We start from the raw sequence: 19385 nt of genomic DNA, 5'->3' as shown, positions 1-19385 counted from the left end.
CTGGGACTGACACACATCTGGGCACACCCACAGGGTCCCTGCCCTGGCACCAGCCCCGGGCTGATGGCAGCACCCAGCACCCCAGCACGGGAGGAAGGTGCAGGGCTGGATCCGCTATCCCGGGCAGGAGGATATCCCCTGCAGCACCAATGCAGGGAAATATTATAAACATCTACAGCAACGTAGACAAAACAGTCTCTTGTAACCTTTTAGCGCTGCCGAGAGCTTTGCCTGTAAGAGCTCTTGAGCCCCTGCCAAAAATTCTGGCTGTTTTCATAAGAGTAGGTGTTTTCGTCTAAGGTGCAGTCTGAGTGCTGTGACCTTTGTCATGTCTGCTACTGAAATTTCCTGCTTCTCTGTTATTCTCTTCTTTGGTAAGACGATATGAAACCCAAAACTTTTATTGCCCCTTTTAAAGTGTCTTTATAGCTCCCCGTCTACTTCATATACTGTCTTACTCTTCAGTGCTGGGATATTACTTATGGGATCCGGGCTTGATGCTGCAAAAGGCATTTGGGTTTCACAAAGCCCAAACTGCCTGGGCTTTTTTAAGATCAGCCAGAGGGGGGAAGAAAAAAAAAAGGCAGAAAAAAGGAAAAAAAGGAATGAGAGGGGAGGGACTGGGCTTTCCGCTCCGGAGGCATTGGCATCTGCTACCAGCGCGGTCTCCCCCGCCTCTGCCAGGCCTCCACGGGCACAAAACCCAAAATTTGCTTTGTGTCTGGGTCAGCATGGCGTGCCCAGGGGCCCCGTGGGGATGGCATTGCACAGCATCTCTTCCCCTGCCTCCATCCCCTGCCAGCTGTGCCCTGGGGCTGGCAGCTCAGAGGTGGCCGGACAGCACAGCTGCTGCCAAACCCGGTGTGCAGCAGCTGGGGCACATCTGCCCCAGAGCTGGCACTGGGGGAGGCCAGCCCTGCTTGGGAGGCTCCCATGCACCCCATTTCCCAAGGATGTGTCCCTAGGGAAGGGTCGTGGGTGCCAAGGCTCCGTGCTCCCAGTGCCGTCCCTCAGGTTGTGGAGCATCACCTCCCCTGTCATCCTGGTGGCAAAGATCCCTTGGGACCTCATCTGCACGCTCCCCAGCATCCCCACTGCAGTGGGAGCAGGGATCTGGTGTGCCAGAGGGGAGAGGGCTGGTGGAACTGTCCCCTCCAGGGGACATTCCCCCACACGGCACGGCTGGGGGAGGAGGAAACCAGAACCTACTCCTGCTAGAGGGGAGGCTTCCAGAGATGTCTAGTCAGGCTCAGTGCCAGCTAATCTTCCAGGCAAACTTCATCCAGATCCTTTTGGCTGCAGAAAGTGAAAAGCCAGCCAGACCCAAACATAAAAGCCTGGTTTCTGCTGCCAGCTGCATGGGGCACTCCAGAAAAAGCCTTATCACCATGTGATTTTGAGAGACGGCTTCAGGTTTTTTCCCTCATGCTCCTCTTCCCTTCCCACCCTCCCATTGTCATTCCCCCACGCATGTTCAAGTGTTGAAACCAGCCAAGTTAATGCAGACAGTGGGGCCAAGGTTTTCCATGTGCCCACGTAGAAGCTGTCAGGTCACAGTGACACCACCTCACTTCAGAGAGTGGTGCTGCTCCATCCTGAGGCACCAGCAGGTCATTGGGAGCAGCCTTCTGCCTGGAACTGCCAAAGGAACCAAAGCTTCCCCTGGAAATTTAAGAGTGGTGGTAGGGGCAGGAGCTCCCTGGGGAGTCCAAGGGAGAAGTCTTGCCCTGGGGTCCTCCATCACCCTCCAGTTCTGATGTGCCTGTGCCCTGTGAGAGGGATAAATCAGGTCTGTAGGGTCAAAAGGAAGTCACCAGCCATGTCCTGCACAGCTCTGAGCATCCACAGCCCGAGGACATGGTGCAGATGCACTGTGAGAACGCAGCCCTGTCCATCAGCCTGGAAAAAAAGGAAGCTGAAGCAACTGAAGGACCTATTTGGGACCACTTGGTATCTCTCAGCTTTGCTCCAGCTATCCCAGCCCCAATGAACATCCTTTTTGGGTGTAAAAGAAGGTCTGCTGCTCTGCTGAGCAGTCAGAAGGCAGACAGGAACAGCACAATGGAGTTAGGGCAGAGGCAACCACAGGAATCAGTAAAGTGGTACCTCCTGTGAGGGTGCCAATCTGCCTAACCCAGCATTTATGGGAGAAAAAAACACATTAATGCATCAGGATTCTGCTTAAAATGCCACACGATGGTCCAGCACATTTCTCTTTCCGCTCAGGGAGACCCCCAGCCAAACTTCCCAGCCCAGCTGGTGCAGGCAGGGCAGCCCCATCCCAGTGCCAGTGGCACCACTGGGGTATTTTTGGGGCACTAGAGACAGACTGAGCCACTCAGCTCTGGAATGTTTTTGGGTTCAGCTGCAGCACCACAGCCAGGGAGGCCACACACCCTCCCGGGTGTCCCTTCCCCCTGGCAGCACCAGACACGGGCACAGCCGTGGACTCAACCCAAGGGCAGGGCAGATGTGGCACAGCTGGGCCTTTCCAGGGATGCTTCCCCAGCTGCAAAACCCCGCTCCAGGCCCAACTTTGGTGTCTCCAGCCTCCCCACTCCTCTGGCAGAGCGGTCCCAGGTCCAAAGTTTTCGGTTTAGGCCAATCTCCCAGAAATTCTGTCATCATGCAGTGCATCACGCACGCTGCCGGATCCGCATTACACAGAGCATGGCCCCGCTCCAGCGCCTCTTAAAGGCAGTGGAAAAACCCTCCCTCCCTACGATGGGAGCTGGCTCGGGCCCTCTATGATCTGACAGATACCACGGAGTTGTTTTAAGCTGGGAATATCTCAAAGTTTCTCCTGGAAAGGGACAGGGCAGGGGGTCTGCAGAGCGGGTGCTCCTGGGGAAAGCTCCCCCTTCCAACGAGCATTTAATGAGCCATCGTTATCTGATCCACGTGCTCCAAATGCAAGGAAAACGCTCAGGTTTCCCACTGCACACATCACCTGATGCTTGTAAAACGAGCTGATGTGTCTGGGAAGCCCCAGACCCAAAGAAACATTATTTAAATGGATGGGGGGAAAAAAAAGTCAATTATGCTTTAAAAACACCCATGTGGGCAGACAGGGATGGTGGCTGCTCTCCCCTGCTCTCCTCTGGTTTTCCAGCAAAGCAAATGTTCACTGATAAAACTCACAATCTCCTTATAAAGGCAGGATCGTTTTGCCTGTAAAAGGGAAGGTTTGGGGGAAGTTTTACACACGTCTCTACTCTCTTTATGTCTTTATTTGCATTTTCATTTCCACAGTAGTGGAGCTAATCTGAATGGAGCAGGAGCAAGGGTCCAGGTTATAACCAAAGTATCAGGTAGCACCTTCACATCTGGAAGGGATTTTGACACAACTTCTCCCAGACTGTTACAGACAGTTTAAAAGCAAAAATCTGATAAATAGCAAATGTTTAACAAGTCAATAGGAAGCTGCATTCGCAGGAACATGTGGCTCTAGCCGGCCAAAGCCCTTCAAACGCATCCCCGCAGCACGCGGCGAGGGGCTGCCGGCTCTGCCCTGGCCCAGGCTCGCTTACAGGGGCAAGGATTAAACACAGATGTGTCTTTGTATGCCAGACATCTCCAGCTTCAAAGCCCAAGAGGGTCCCGAGCCTCCCTGCTCTGGTGGCAGGGACTGGCTTCTCCTTCCCGGCCTAAACCAAGCCCCGCTCGTCCCAAGAGACCCCAGCCTCGTGTTTATGGTGGGAAGGGGACAAAGGAAAGCCCAGGAAAGCACCACACAGCTCGTTGTCACAAACCTCCTGGAGTGCTGGGCACTGCTGCCCCTGTCTCAGGAAGTTTTGGGGCTGCACTTGTGGGAATGCAGAGCTTCCCTGTGGCTGCCCTGGGACCCTGGCAGGGGTCAGGAACCCCCCTGGACAGAGCCCCCAGAGACACTGGCTGTGATCTCTGCCCATGGAAAAGAGTTTTCAATCTTACAGGATCAATTACCAGCTCTGAGTGTTTGATAGAAGTCATAATTAAGTGTGGCACGGGTGCAAAAGTAAAATTTTAGGATTCTAGATTAGGGGTTCAAAGGGGACAAGATGGAGGAAATTGGGTGTGTCTTGTCCTTTTTCTCCTTCTTCATGCCCTCCATGTCTCATTGTGGTGTTGGCATTTTTCTGTTGGTTCAGGCTGGGGACACACTGTCCAACGTAGGTGACAGATATTGGCACGTTCTTGTAAATGCAGCCCAGGGAGTTTCTGGTATTTAATGTTTGTCACATCCCACTGAGGGCAGAGCCCCACACGCTGCCCTGCAGGACAGAGCTGGGCAGGGCAGCAGAACATGTGAGAGATAAACAGAATAAACAACCTGGAAACCAGCACAGACCAATTATGGCTTCTGCTTTGGCAGGGGGCTGACAGACAGAGACTTTTTGCAATTTTGGAATCATCAATGCCACAGATTCTGACAGCACTGACTGATAAGGCCCCACACTGATTGTCACAAGCACACATTTTGCACATCTTGGCATCCATGAGCTTCCCAATCCACAAGGCAGAGGTGGATTACACCCATTTATACCAATTTACACCTTTAAAACTTCTTTTACAACCCTTGGGAGCCACAGCCTCCCCAGGATAGAGGACGTTGGCCACTCAGGCAATGCTCTCCTGAGAAGAAGTGCCACAGGACACAAAATCTTTTTCAGTGTTGCAACCCTGCCTGGTCTGGGGAGACATCATTCCCAAAATGTGGGAAGAGGCATTAAAAGGGAGAGAATTATGCAAGGAGGGGGGAGCAGAGGGGGAGACAGAGGAATAAGAAGTGACCAGGAAAACCACCAGAAACCCTTCAGGATGCCTGCCTATATTTAAAGATAATGTGTCCAGCCCTCTTGCCAAGTCCCACTCATTTGGAGCCGAGCTCATGTTTTGGATTAATTTTAAGGCAGTTCCTAAAGCATCTCACTCTCCCAAGGAAGAATTTGTGCCTCCTTGGCCAAGGTGACCTTTTAAAAAATCTCACTCACTATTTTTCAACCTCTCACTCATTTAAGATTGTCATTGCTCGGGTGCTGTGGGGCACTCAGTGCAGACAGTTTGTGTTCTGGCATCCTCCAGCCCCCCAGAACAGCCTGGAGTGGGGTTGGGTGTGAGGATGGGGAGCCAGGGAAGGATTTCTCTGCAAATCAGAGCCCTTCCCTCGTCGGTGAGCATCACTCAGCCAAGCACTGAGAGCAGAAATAGCCCCTCCTGCACACCCACATCTCCCCAGGCACCCACCACGGGCTGCTTGAAAGTTTTCCCTTTAAACTCTTCCAGGTATTGGGGTTTTTGAACTAAAATATTATGTGAACACATGAATGTGCTTTTTGTCTGAGGAATTAAATTACAGATATTGCCCCCACATGGTGACTGTCCTGTTGCTCATGGGTTTCTGCTCTGAGCCTCCCCAGAAGGAGCCACCTCAAGACGTGCCCCATCTGCTCAGCCTCTGCTGGGAGGATTCATCCCAGAGGCGTCATTGCCATCTCCCAGCCACAGCATGGAGACAGTTTTGGAGCAGAAACATGAGAACAGTCACTCCCCAAACCTCCACCCAGCCCACCTTCTCACCCAGGCATCTGCAGCATCCTAATCATCCCGGAATCCAAAGCATGCCCACGTCCACGCAGGGATTTCAGATGCTTCCCATTCAGCCCCAACATTTGCAAAATGCTCAGCCACTGACTCACAGAGGGCCAGGACAGCCTCACTGCACCACGGCAGGACTCAGTGCACCAGCCCAGAGGGGTTTTTGACTTTAAAAAAGGGATTTTTTGGGAATTAAGCAGCCCTAGGTACCACACGGCTTCCCCAGCACACCGAGGGTGAGCAGGCAGGATGTGGGGCATGGAAGTTGCTAATTTTTTGCTGGTGATCCCAGATGCCACACTGGGGTTTTGAGGGAGTGATCGGAGCAGTGGAGGGGAAAAGCATCATCTGTGAGGGATTGGGAAGGGGGAGCTGCAGGGAGAGCTCAGTGTGGTGGTGCAGAAGGTTCAGGAAGGGAATCCAGAAGCTGCAGGATGTCACTCAGCTACTGCTTGGGCTTTTGGGAGCAAAACAGGCATGGCCAGACACTTTCTTTCCCTCTCACCTCAAGCCCTAAAGAGGAAGTGACAACCACAGTGATCAAAAATTGTCCCTTTGGCTGGAAAAAAACCATAAATCAGAAGATCTCACTGTTCCCTGCATCCAAAGGCACCAAAAGCAGCATGAGGACATCCTTCCCACAGCAGCTCTGCTGCATGAGCATCCCTTAGTCCCTGAGGAAACCCAGACACACAGAAGCAGCCACAAAAATGAGACAGATATTTGGGGTTTCAGTTAAGCACGACCAGCAAGAAAAGTCTAGCTTGGGTTTGGGAGATGAAGATTTAGGGCAGCTCCATGGTTTTATCTAAAGCAGTTCAACCATAACCTCATCCCACAAGGGAAATGCAGAAATTCAAGGTGCTTCTTGTGCAACAGATGCTGCTCCCTACTCAGGCAGGTCTGGGATAGTGCTCAGAGCTTTGCTCCATCCCTGTCCAGGCTAAAGGAGAGACCACACACAAAACGTTTTCAGGATGCCAGCAGCTGTGCACAAAGCATTTGGTTTACATTAATTATGTCTGGACAAAAAAAAATAAAAGGGGGAGAGAAGGAGAGCGAGTGAGTGGAGAAGACAGGAGGGATGCAGGGAGGCTTCTGCATGGTGCTGATAAGATCTGCTCTGATCCCACGTGGAGGTCACAGCTCATGCCGGGTGTCTTAACACCTCCTACCACCCAGAGCAGCCCTGTGAACACCTTGGGGAATGCCAGGCACAAACAGAGCCTTTGACACTCTCCAGGACTTCGTGGCACCCTGTCCCCTAAGCTTTGCTCCCCTTCTGTTTCCTTCTTTCTCCTTCTCTGAGCAGAAATGTTCCCAAGAAAGCCCAAGGAAGGTAGAGCAAATTCTGCTGCTGGCAGCTACCAGGGTGGGAAGCAGCATGAGAGGGGAAGAGGTGGATGGGCAGAGGAGTCATCAAAAGCAGGAAAAGCCCCTTTGTTCCACAGCTGTGCAGAAAGCCCAGCAGAAGCTGAACAAAGCTCTTCCCCATCTTCTCTGCAGGGAGTGCTGTGAGCAGTGGGGACTCTGCAGGACCTGCCACCCCCCAGGGATGGACACCCTGTACCAGACCAGCCCTGTGGGCCCCCTGTCCCCTCTCCAAGGACAAAGGAGCCTGGTGAGGTGCAGGCTGAGCCTGCCTTGGCCTGGGCAAAAAGGCTGGATCGATCAGATCCCCACCAAGTGAAACCCACCATGAAAGGTCCATGATGCTGCCCACTGTGAGAGGGGGAAAGTGCTGCTCTCACCTCGGGCTGCACCAGCATCACCCCACTGGCCCAGCCCCAGGCTCAGCAGCACACAGAGGGACATGCAGACCCCATCTCCCAACAGAGGACACCTGCCCACAGGGACTGGGCTGAGGGGCTACAAGAAGCTGCTTGTGACCTCCAGCAGCTGCATCCCTGCCAAACCCTGCACATCTTCCTGCCCCACATCCCCATCCCACACCGCCTCCCTGGGCTCTGCGAGCCCACTGGCACTCCAGCAGTCCCTGAGCAAGGAGCTTGCTGCGACAGGAGCTGCACAAATCCAAAATCCATTCCCATCCCCCAGCAGCCAGCAGCCACCCAGACAGGTCCTGCTCCAAAACAAGTGATGTCAGGTGGCAGCAGTGCCAGGCACAGGCAGCTGGAAGAGCTGTGCTGCCATCCCAGAGGATTGCAGTGGTCAAACCCCTCCCTGGCAGCAGCTGCCCCCGCCCAAAACCCGCTGCTCTCCGGGGCAGCCTCGCTGCTTGATGAATTTTGGCGTCGCAGCAGCAGCGTCTCAGGGGGCCCAGCCTGCGCACGCCAGAGCTGGACTGACCCATGTCAGAGGTGATTAATTTATCAGGCTTTTGGCACCCACCGCTCCCCGCCAGAAAAACAATATCCCAAATTCCAGGCCCTCCCAGCCCAGCAGATGTGTCTGCGGCCAGGGCGGCCGTCCCAGCCCGGCTCGCAGGAGCCGCTGCGGGGATGCAGCGCCCGAGGCTCCCGTGGTGCCTCCAGCTGCTCCCCATCCCCATGGGGAACCCAAGACAGAGCCTCCTGAGGGAGCAGAACCCGGGGCTTTGTGCTGGGCTGCCACCCCGTGGGTCCAGCCTCTCCCCCTGAGCAGGAGCAGGATGGGTGCTCAGGGATGATGGGGTGTCACCTCACCGAGCCCTCCAGGCCAGGATGAGCAGCAGCATCGTGTCACAGCACCCAGCAGCCCTTGGAGCATGTCTGGGTTTGAAGCAAGCAAGCAAGCACTGGTTCTGGCCTAATTAAATTAGCATTAATCTGTTATCATCAGGAAAACACGCCAGGCTTTGAAGGGACAGATTAACCAAGTTGTTGTTGTTGGTGGTGGAGAGGGTCGGAGGATGGGGATGGGGCACAGCATCACTGGGGGTGCTTGCTGAGCCCTGAGCTCTCAGTCCCTGCCCCTACCAGGGTTTAAAGCAGGAAATCAAGAGGGCAGTGATATCACTCAGATGCTGCAGAGCACTTGGATGCCGGGCAACCAAGAAATGGGAGATTTGTCATCCTCTCCCCCTGCTCCTCTGCCTCCCCCTGGGATTCCAAGGAGGGATGAGAGCCCCTTTGGAGCACAGGAGCAGCCAGCCCCTCCGCCTCCCAGCACTGGCCATGGGCAGACCTGCTCCTGGCCCAGCTCTGAGCTCGCCCTGACGTCAAGGCGAGGGGTAGAGAGCAAGGACACAGGGAAGCAACCCATTAATTATCCCCAAAAGGTCACCGAGCACCTTGGAAGGGGCTGGAGCTGGATCCACACGGCCCAGAGGGGGCCAGTGTCTCCTTGAAGGAGAGGTTTCACAATTCATCTCATTTGCTCGCTGTGGCATTTTCATCACGGTAGTTCGACTTATGCAATTACATAAAAAACATCTAATGAAATCTCGGTGACACAAAACATGAACGTTTATATTGGCCTCCCCGTGCCGCGGAGTTGATTTTGGCCGGGCCGTCCAGACAGACATTCTGCATTCTTCAGAGATTAAGCACTGAAACGCTCCGGAGAAACCCAGCTGCCCGCTCCCCCTGCAGCCGCGCCGCTAATTCCAACCACATGCTCGCCGGCCGGGAAAAGGGAAAAATCCCTTCCAAACACACGGGCACCACCGGGACCCGGCACCCCGGGCATCCCCCGAGGGCATCCCGGCCCTCAGCACCCGGGGATGCTCCCAAATATCCTAAATAAACAGCACGGTGAGGCTGAGAGCTCGGCAGGGAGCGGGGATAAAGAAGGTCCTGCAGTGGGATTGTTGTGGAAATTAGAGAAGGAATGGGTAATTCGGAGTTGGAATGGGTAACCAGGACTGTTGTGGAAATAAGGGGAGGAATGGGTAATCCATAGGTAATTAGGATTGTTGGGCAAATAAGAGGAGGAATGGGTAATTCGGAGTTGGAATGGGTAATCGGGTTTGTTGGGGAAATTAGAGGAGGAATGGGTAATCCATATGTAATCAGGATTGTTGGGCAAATAAGAGGAGGACTGGGTAATTCGGAGTTGGAATGGGTAATTGGGAGTGTTGGGCAAATAAAAGGAGGAATGGGTAATTCAGAGTTGGAATGGGTAATCCAGAGTCAGAATGGGTAATTGGGATTGGACAAATAAAAAGAGGAATGGGTAATTTGGAGTTGGAATGGTTAACCACTGGGATTGTTGGGGAAATAAGAGTTGGAATGGGTAATCTGGAGTTGGAATGGGTAATCGGGATTGTTGCGGAAATAAGAGTTGGAATGGGTAATCTGGAGTTGGAATGGGTAATCCAGAGTTGGAATAGGTAATCTGGAGTTGGAATGGGTAATCAGGATTGTCGGGGAAATAAGAGGAGGAATGGGTAATCCATAAATAATCAGGATTGTTGGGGAGATAAAAGGAGGAATGGGTAATCTGGAGTTGGGACCATGCCCATGCCACACCTTGCTGGGTTATCAATCAGCCTCCAGAAGAAATCCATGAGCCCGAGAGGCTCTGGGCAATGGAATCCTCATCCTGGTTTGGTTGCCACCTCCCCACTTTAAAAGTTCTTCTGCCTCCCATTAAAATGGAGCTGATCTTTGAAAGAAAGGAAAAAGAAGCAGAGGATGAGGCGTGGAGGGCAGGGAGTTTGTCCTCAGCAGTGCACAGAAAGCTGGGCAAGGAGTGACAGCCCTTTGGTGGGGGACAAGGGGAGCAGATACCCCATCCTGATGTTGCCACATCACCCCTCAGGTGTGAGTGAGCCCTGAGTGCCCCAGAGCACAACCAGGAGCCACTGGGTGATGCTGCTTGGGGATGGCCACAGCACTGAGGAGCAGAGTCACCTTGCTGCCACCAGCCACCACAAATCCCTGCTGCCACCGTGGCCATTCCAGTGTTTTAAGGCTCAGAGCAGTGATTCCACTGCAAATCCCCATCCCCGTGCCTGCTGTATCCTGAGGAATGCAGCTCATCCATGGATGGGCTGTCCAGAAAGGCACCTGTGACACCAGGTGACACCACCAGAGCAAAAGCCACTGCAGCACTGTCTGCAGAGCTCCAAACCCTCACAAGCCTCACTGCTGTCCCAGGACAAAGCAGGGCAGATCCCAGCCAGAGCCAGCTCAGGCCACCAGCAATTCCTCCAAGTGTTGCTCAGCTCAGGGACAGGGACCAGCACCGGCTCACTCAGATGTGGCCACCAGGCTCCAGCCCCACGCCACTGAGCACAGCTGAGGCTCTTGGAAAGCCCCAAACTGTCCCTTTTGTGACAACAGAAGGTCTGAAGCACAAACCCCACCATCCCCAGTCCTTCAACCAGTGCCCTCATCTTAAGGGCAGAAAATTTTGACATGGGCAAAACAAGATGTCAGGGCTGAAACTGCTGCTGGCACCGAGCCTGCCGGGGCGAGGGAGGGATCCAGCAATAACGAGGGGGGCTCAGTGAGCAGCAGCCCCCTCCCTTGGGCTGCAGCCCCCTCCCTTGGGCTGCAGGGAGTATCTAGCCTCCCCAAAGCCCCCTCCCCTCTGGCCCCACGGGGGCTGCCCACACGGGATATCTGCAGAGGCTCCGGCTTTATCGCCCTGCACGGAAGGAGGAGGAAAGGCTGGAGGGGGGGAAGAGGGAGAGGAAAAATAGCCCCTTATTCCACTTTCATCAAGGAAGCAACCAGCCGTCCAAAAAATTTAATGTCATATTTTAGCAAGAAAAACAGCTGTTGTGGTACTTTAAGGCCCAGCATATTTTGGCCAGAGCTGCATGTTGTGGATATTGGCTGAGTCAAGGTTAGCTGTTAAAAGGCAGAAATTCTAGACCCGTATGAAGAAACATCGCGTTCCTCTATATTCAGATAATATTTACTTCCAAGCCTGTTTTGTTTTGTTTTCTTCTCCCTCCTGGAGCGAGGCCTGGCCCTGGGGCTGTGGCTGCCCTTGGCATCACTGCTCCCTGGGCAGGACAGAGCAGTTTGGGGGAGCAATGGGAAAAGCAAGGGAGGCTCAGCCTGGCACCTCATAGTTGAGCTTCACCCTCTGATTTTCAGCCCTGCCAGGGTTTGTTCGAGCCATGCCCGGTGCACAGGGACAGGGAGAGGGACAGGAGCTGGGAGGGACGTGGAGGGTCCATCCCTGCAGCACAGGCACTGGCAGGGGGTCAGTCACGTCTCCACAGTGCCACAGGAAGGATGGGGACACACGAGATGCCACTGGTCCTATGGCACAGCAGCCACAAACCACTCAGTTTGAGTCAAACTTTCATTCCTCCCAAGGGGGAAAGATGCCAACAAATCCATGGCAGGAAAAGGGGGAGCAAGGTCCCAGGCTATCAATCTCCCACTCCCCAGCTCTACCCTGGGTAAGGTGCCAATATTAACCCTACAAAAATTGAGTGTAATTTTAACACAGTGTTTTGCAGCTTTATCTTTTTTTATAAGTTTGTTGTGGCAGAGCAAATCTATTTCCAAGTTGTCACCTGTTTAAACACCTGTATCCAGTGCTGTCCCCAAACTCTCCATGCCCAGGCTTCAGGGGACAGGCAGGGTACAAGAGTCTTTGTGAGACAGCTCCTTCCAGCTGTGCTGTGAGAGCAAACAGAGCTCCTGGGGTGACCAAGGTAGGGCAGGAGTGAATTTCTACTGGAAATGAAACCCCAAAATCCCAAAAAGAGGCCATGAAGTCGCCAGGTCCCCAGACCCGTGCGAGCACTGTGCCACCCAGGCTGGAAGTGACTCATCTTCTCATAAAGCTGGTTTGCTAAGGAAGAAAGAAAAGCTTTTGCCACGAAACAATTCCTCTGTGCCTGCCAAGCTCAGCAGGAGCAATCCACGCTGCCTCTGCTTCCCTGGAGCACCCCACTGTGGTGCCACCTTCGGAGCTGGACCCTCATCTCCCTGCAGCACCAGGGTTTTCCCCTCCACTTCCCGCCCCATGCCACGCCAAACCCTCACCACAGAGCCACTAAACACAGCCCCACATGGATCACTAAAGCCAGACGTTTGGAGAGGAAAGGCTGCGGGTGAAGAAAAAATGGGGGGAAAAAAAAAAAAGGATTAAAAAAAAAAAAAAGTCCAAGGTGGAACCGCAATGTTTATAAAATGGGTCACTGAATTATACATAAAAATATTTTCCTTGTGGATGCAATTACTTCCTGGACTTGTTATTCCACAGATGCTTAAGTTCGCCTCAAGCAGCTCCAATAAATGCTTTACAGTCTGCAAGATCAACAGTAGCAGCGCTGGAGCGGATTGAGCAGCGCTGGTTCAAATTTGTCAGAAAACCACACAGTGTTTTCATGCGCACGTTTCAGAAACCCAAACAAAACCATTCCCAACCGTCGTGCTCCCTTTCCTTACGCTTTTTAATGGCTTTCACATGAGCTCCTCCAGACACGGGCACAGCCCCAGGGGCTGTGAACACCCAAAAACTCCCGGGAGCTCCCGGGAGGGGACGGGGACCGGGCGAGGGGTGGCACCTGCCATCCCTGCTCCTGGATTTGCACATCCCATCCTCCTGCGAGGCCTGGCTCGCCCCTTAGTGACCCGGGGGGCAGTGGGATGTGCGAGGGGCTTAGGAGGCTTTCCCAAGGGAAATGAATTTTGGGGTCAGCCCTACCCACCGGGTGACCGAGAGTTCAGGGGCTGCAGGGGACACGCGGCCTGTGGGGTTTGAAAGTGCAGGGACAACATCCCAGAGGAGCTGCAGCCAAGCTGCTGGGAAGGGAAAGGAGCTCCGTGGCACGGGCACACGGCTCTGAGTTAACTCCCATGGCAGGGACACGTTTTTGGGGTTTTTTCTCCTCTATCCAGGCACAAAATTGAGAGAAACTCAAAGTCATGAAGGCGTCTGAGGATATTTCTAATGAACTCACTCTAAAGGCCCCTGAATCAAATCCTGGTGCGCCATGAGCTTCCAAAACCTCCAATCCACTTTGGTTTAATTGAAGCTATTTAGTGGCACTTTCAGTGATATCAAATGGGAGAGCAATTGAGGGCTGGGGTGTTGGGGCAACCCAGGATCATAACAGCGACATCCAGGACAGGACACTGTTATGCCATTAAAATAATGTAAGATCTGCCCAGAAATCCTCAAGAGTCTCTGCAGGACTAGCAGGTGGCTGTAACAAGATTATCCCATTTACAGATCAGCAGCGGGGCAGAAATGTGCTTTCAGGTCTCTGCTTTCACTCCAAATTTCATCCACGAGATTTTCTGACAGCAGGATAAACAGGTTAAAAGGTGCCTATAAAAATGGGCTTATCAGAAGCTCCTGATTTTTCTGCTTTGAGGATGCAGCTGCCTCCCTCTGGCCCTTGTATGGGAATCCCAGCTCATCTTGGCCTTTTATAGGATACTGCAGCAGAGAGAGGGAGAAGGCAGTACCAGGTCTGCCCGAAGTCCCAAATTAGCCACAAAATAAATAAAAACAAATTAACATTCCTGCCTTGGATCCCAGCCAGGGGGTGGAGCAATTCAGGAGATGGGGATGCAGTCACCAGCAAACGGGTGCGAGGTCTGTGGGTGCCAGTGCAAAACTCCAGGGAAATGACTGTGGCCAAAGGTGGGAAAAGCACCTTGCCCCTGGAGGTGGCCCTGACAGGCTTGTGAATGCCAAGAGCATTTTTCTTTCCAAGGCAAAGCAGCTGGGGAGCACCACACAAGAGGTGCAGGCTGTCCTTGCCACGGGAGTTAACTCAGAACCGTGTGCCCATGCCACAGAGCTCCTTTCCCTTCCCAGCAGCTTGGCTGCAGCTCCTCTGGGATGTTGTCCCTGCACCTTCAAACCCCACAGGCCATGTGTCCCTGCAGCTTGTGGGATTTCACCGGAGCTGGCTACACCCTAAGCCAGTCTGGAGGGGTCCGAGCTGCCTCAAGGTGTGACTGGGGGCGATGGGCAGGACAGTGCAGGGACCATCCCTGGTACCCTGTGCCAGCCCTGACAGCAGCTCAGCTGCCACTGTCCCCTGGGCTCAGCCCCCCACACACCCCCGTGGGCTCTCCCTGGCTGCTGCCACACTCCAACCCCTCTGTCCCACGCCCTGGCACCCTCCACCCTCCCAAACCCTCCTGATTTTGCCATTTGGAGCTGCAGCCATGCTCCAATGTGTTCCTCATTAGGAGGGGCAGACAGCCCAGCGCGGAGTCTGAGCCCTAATCTCCTTTCCAGTTGGTATCCGTCAGCAGATGTACAACAAGTGCTGGGATATTTTAGTGGGCATGTGTGGGACAGAGCCACTGGGTTGTTTTTTTTTTCTTTCCAGCCAGGGGGGATGGATTAAATGCTGTGGCTCGAGGCTGTGACGGACAGCAGGTCCAGGGAAGGCAGCTCTGCTGTGGTTTATTTTACCAAGAGCTTTTCTGGAAGAAGTGGTGATGAAGTTAACAGCAAGCCATAATTGGCTCACATTAAAGCAAGGAAATGATATGTTTTGTTTTCTTCTTTTTTTTTTTTTTTAATCATATTAAACAGGCAAAACCCACACAGAGCCAAAGAAGGAGCAGGCAGCAGCTCTCAGGAATTCAGGGGGGAGATTTTTTTGTCCCAAGTGTAAAGAAATCCAGTCCTTGCCATCAAAGAAAAAGTAACTTCAACTTCAAAATACCCAGCAGAAGTGGGCAAGGGAAGGGGAATCCAAAAAATTCAGGTTGTGGCATCGCAACAGGCATTGCTCCAAAGCCTGGCCCAGCAGCTCCAAAGGACACAGTAAAATAAAAGATGTACTTAAAATTCTTCTTCAAATAATTTTATTTATCCTGCTACCTGCCAGCAAACACAGGCTGTCAAAAACCTTGCTGGTGCCTCTGGATGTGCAGGATATTTCCTGCATTTGTTCTTAAAATTCAATTTTTAGCCCCTGTGGCTGCATCTGGATATGGGCTGAGCCTGGCAGTGACAGAATCATTGTGCCAAGGTCACAGATCAGCATCAGCCTCTCTGACATCCCTGCAGGGATTCCCATGGAAGTGCAGCCCTGTTGCCCTGAGTTTTAAAAGTATTACATTTTCTTTTATAGTTATTTTAGAAGTTTTGTATGCCTTCTGATAATGTTTACATATTTCTACTGGAGTTCTCACACATGTACATGTAAATAATGATTGTTTTGAATTCTTCTTTTTTGGGAGAATTGATGGGCTGTTGGTTTGACCAGTGTGGTTGGAGAGGTGGAAATTTCAACCTCCAATCCACTGTCACTTTTGGAATTCTATATATTGTGAGGTCAGAAATAAAATTGGCTCTTTTTTCTCTCTTAAACACATTTTGTATCCTCATTTCGTGTCCAGTAGCAACACTGCCCTGTGCTCACCGAGTTTTCACCCAGCACCCAAACCCCAGCCTGGCTCAGCAGCAGGGCACTGAGAGCCATCAGGAATCAGCTGGAAGCAGCCACATCCCAGCTCATCCTGCCCAGAGCTGGGTTTTGTGGAAAACCCAAAAGCACAGCATCCCTGGGGACACCCAGCCCTGCGTTTGTCACTGCACAGGTGACCCCCACCAGATCCAAGGGGTGCAAGGACATCCAGGGATCCCTCCAAGGATCCCTCCCTCTCTCAGGATCCAGAAGAGTGCCCTGCCCTGACACTGCTCACACCCAAAGCTGTCACAGAACTCACAGTGAGTGACAAAATCACCACATGGCATAGGAAGGGCTGGAAACCCAGAACCTTTCCCCAGGTCCCTTTTTCATCCACAGTCCCAGTTTCACTTGTACCCACAAGCCACTGGAATTTGTGGGTCACAGGACTTCGTGTGACATCAAAAAAAAGTCCCACAAGCAGGTTAAAACATCCCACTTTTGGTACATTCCCCACCCAGCTGAAGGGCACACACACATCTCCCAGCTCATCCCAGCTCCTGAGGTAACCAGGTTGGAAGTGGGACACTAAAACCCCTCACTCCAAGAATGGGGACATGAACAACTCTTCCATTTGCATGGCAACAAGGAAATCCCTCAAATTCAACAATTTTCCAACTTATAAACAACAAAAAAACCCCCAGATAACCCCAATGGGAAGTTCTAATTTTGTTTGGAAATGTCATTTTCAAGTGGCACATGAGAAATCACACTCAGACCCAGCCCTGCTGACAGGCAAATATTTATCCCCAGAAAATTTTTACATAAACCCATCACTTTTATCAGTAGGTCTGGACACCGGGAGCAGAGTGGGAAGGCAGGGAAAGGGAAGCCAGGAGGCACAGGGAGCACCAGCCCTGCCCAGCAGGTCAGAACCACAGCGAGTCCCTCTCAGATCACTGCAAGCTCCACCAGCCTCATTCCGAGGCAAGATGCAGCTTTTTCCAAAGCATTCACAGCAAAGATTTAATAGGATTTCAGAGCCAGTTGCACCTTTTTTCCAGTACATGCAGCCCATGCCAGCCTCCCTTCCCCAAACCTGCAGCACTCCATCATTCAGCTCCGTGTTGGAGCGGGGAGGATCCTGTCCCACACACATTTCTCAGTCTATCAGGCAGAGTTATTCCTCTGCTCTGTGTTTGGATACTCACAAAGCCATTACCATCCCTCTCATGCACATCCATCATCAGGCCTTCAAACTCCAGAAAGCCCCAAAAAAAACCTAATTTTCCACTCACCATGCAGCCTGCCAGGCTCTGCTCTTCTACTCTGCGTTCCTTCAGGCATCGAAAGACGTTTCAGCAAGTTCAGAGTATGACAAAACAAACAGATGGCAGCCTGAGAGGTGGTGATTTTCTCCTCTGAGGGGGAGTGGGCTGAGGGATTCAGCCAGGGAAGAGCTGAGCTCTGTCTGCCTGGTTGTAAAGTCAACCTGGGCTCCAGGTGCTGATGCCCACAGGGAGCTGGGGGTGCAGGAATTCTTTTCCAAAGGCATGGGGTTTTGGAAAGTTGTGGGAGGAGCAGCTGGAGCTGCTTCCTGAGCTGGGAGTCCCCCAGTTGCACCTCCCAGGGGTGTATCCACCACCAGGCCAGACCCCAGCAAGCACCCACCTTCACCCCCTGTGTGCCCAGCAGCCAGCAGCCAGCTCCTGCATGGCTCTGCAAGCCCAGCACACGCTGCTCTGCAAGGAAATATTCCATCCTTGTACCTCTGCACCCCCCTGATGGCTCCTCAACAGGGACCACTCTCCCCAAAATCACCCACTGAGCAGCACCACGCTGCAAAACCCCAGCTCTGCTCCAGCCTCAGCATGTGGGGGATGCAGAGAGAACCAGCCCTGCCCCAGCCCAGGGCAAAGCAGCCCTGGGGCTGCCCCAGCCCAGCACAGACACCGGGCGTTCTTCCATCCTCATCCAGCACTCACCAGCTCAGACTCACAGCAAGATTTATGAAAGGATGTGGCCAGATGAGCGATAGAGATGGATAGCCCTGAGGAGTGACTGATTTCTCCCTTACAAGAGGGATAGAAATTAATTTATGAATTGGGTTAGTTGAGTTGCCAAGTGGCTTTGATGCTGGTTATTTTTTTGCATATGTTCGTGATCTATCTCCCAGCTGTTGGGGGGAGGAGGAAGGTCCTGGGGAGCTGGAGCAATGCATCACTCAGCCCAGGCAGCCAACAGCTCTCAACAAAACCAGATTGCCCTTTAATCAGCCAGGGGTTGCTCTGCTTTCCCAAAGTGGGCACCCAGCCCTCCCCAGTTCACCCTGGAGCTGTTGCTTGCTGCAGACGTGCAGGAGCCACTGCCATGTGAGGCTGGGCAAGCACAGCCCACCAGAGACAACCCTGCCACTGAGCCTGATCTGACCTCACCCACCCCTTGTCTGTTTTGGAAGGACCCACAGCAGGTCAGGGAGATCTGGAGCAAAGTGGTGGATCCTTTATTCCTTACCAAAAATGGACTTTTAGGAAAAAAAAAAAAAACAGCAAAGGGCAGAGCGAGGATGTGGTGCAAGGACCTGTCCCACCACACCCGAGGGACCCCTTCCCTCAGGGGACACTCAGGGACAGACCAGCCCAGGGGCTCAGTCCCAGCCAAGAGCAGCACAGACAGCAGCTCCCCCGAGCTTCCCAGAGTTACAGGTGCTTGGAGGGTTTTCAAGACACAAAGTAATTTCCTGCTTGAAGCAGTTGACAAATCTGCACAGAAACTGGAGAACCCTCTGTGTTTCGGGGATGGATGCTGCAAAATCATGTAGTGGGAAGCCAGCCCAAATTCATGGAGCAAAGTGCAAGCAGGGGAGGAAACTGATGGTGCCTGCTGATGGAAGGGGAGCTGTGGTCACAGGGACCAGCTCCAGGTCTGTTGTGACCTCCCTGCTCAGACCAACACAGAGCTGAAAATTTTTTGGATGAGCTGTCCTGCCCACCCCTCTGTCCCAGCAATCCCTGACCTTTCTTCCTACGGGGGAAATCAGAGCCCCGAGTGCCTGAGTCAGCTGTAAATCCCCTGCAGGCTCAGACAGCAGAGGCAGCTCTTGGTGGTTGCAGAAGGAGAACCAGCTTGCACAGGGGGAAGGCACAGCAGCTCCTGAGGTGTCACTGCAGCCCCCACGCAGACTTGGGGGTGCAGAAACCATCCACGTGTTCCAAAAAGCACCAGGGGCCAAGGGGAATGATGGAAACAAGAGGAGCACTGCGGCAGTTTGGGGAAATAGAGCTTTTGAGAATTAAATCCAAGTGGCTCTGGTTCACAGCTAGCAAGACACAAACTAAGCCCTTTCCTACAGCATGAGTTTGGACCTGCAGTTTCCCATCACAACACTGCCCACAGAGCCCTGAGGGGTTGGGGGGAGCAGGGTGAGGGGGAAAATGCACCCATGGGCAGCCTGGGGCCCACCCGTTGTGTGTGGCAGAGGTGCTGCTCTCCCATTTCCATCCTTATCACTGCCCTTCATCCCCATCCCCTGCTCCTTGTGCCCTCTCCATGCTCACCTCCCTCTGCTTTC

The 19385-nt window shown here is 53.0% G+C and overlaps 1 protein-coding gene across 1 annotated transcript in view; it reads right to left on the bottom strand.

Annotated features, from left to right (window-relative positions):
- The window catches only part of ADAMTSL2 (ADAMTS like 2), a 65375-nt gene extending 48242 nt beyond the window's left edge, over window positions 1-17133 (bottom strand). Inside the window, exon 1 of the mRNA XM_085594193.1 lies at window positions 17113-17133. The gene's annotated coding sequence lies outside the window, so the exon portion shown is untranslated. The remainder of the gene's footprint in view (window positions 1-17112) is intronic.
- Window positions 17134-19385: the final 2252 nt, after the last annotated feature.

This window comes from Lonchura striata, chromosome 17 (genome assembly GCF_050655825.1).
Source record: "Lonchura striata isolate lonStrDom1 chromosome 17, ASM5065582v1, whole genome shotgun sequence".
Lineage (NCBI taxonomy): Eukaryota > Metazoa > Chordata > Aves > Passeriformes > Estrildidae > Lonchura > Lonchura striata.
This window is presented reverse-complemented; position numbering and strand designations above follow the sequence as displayed.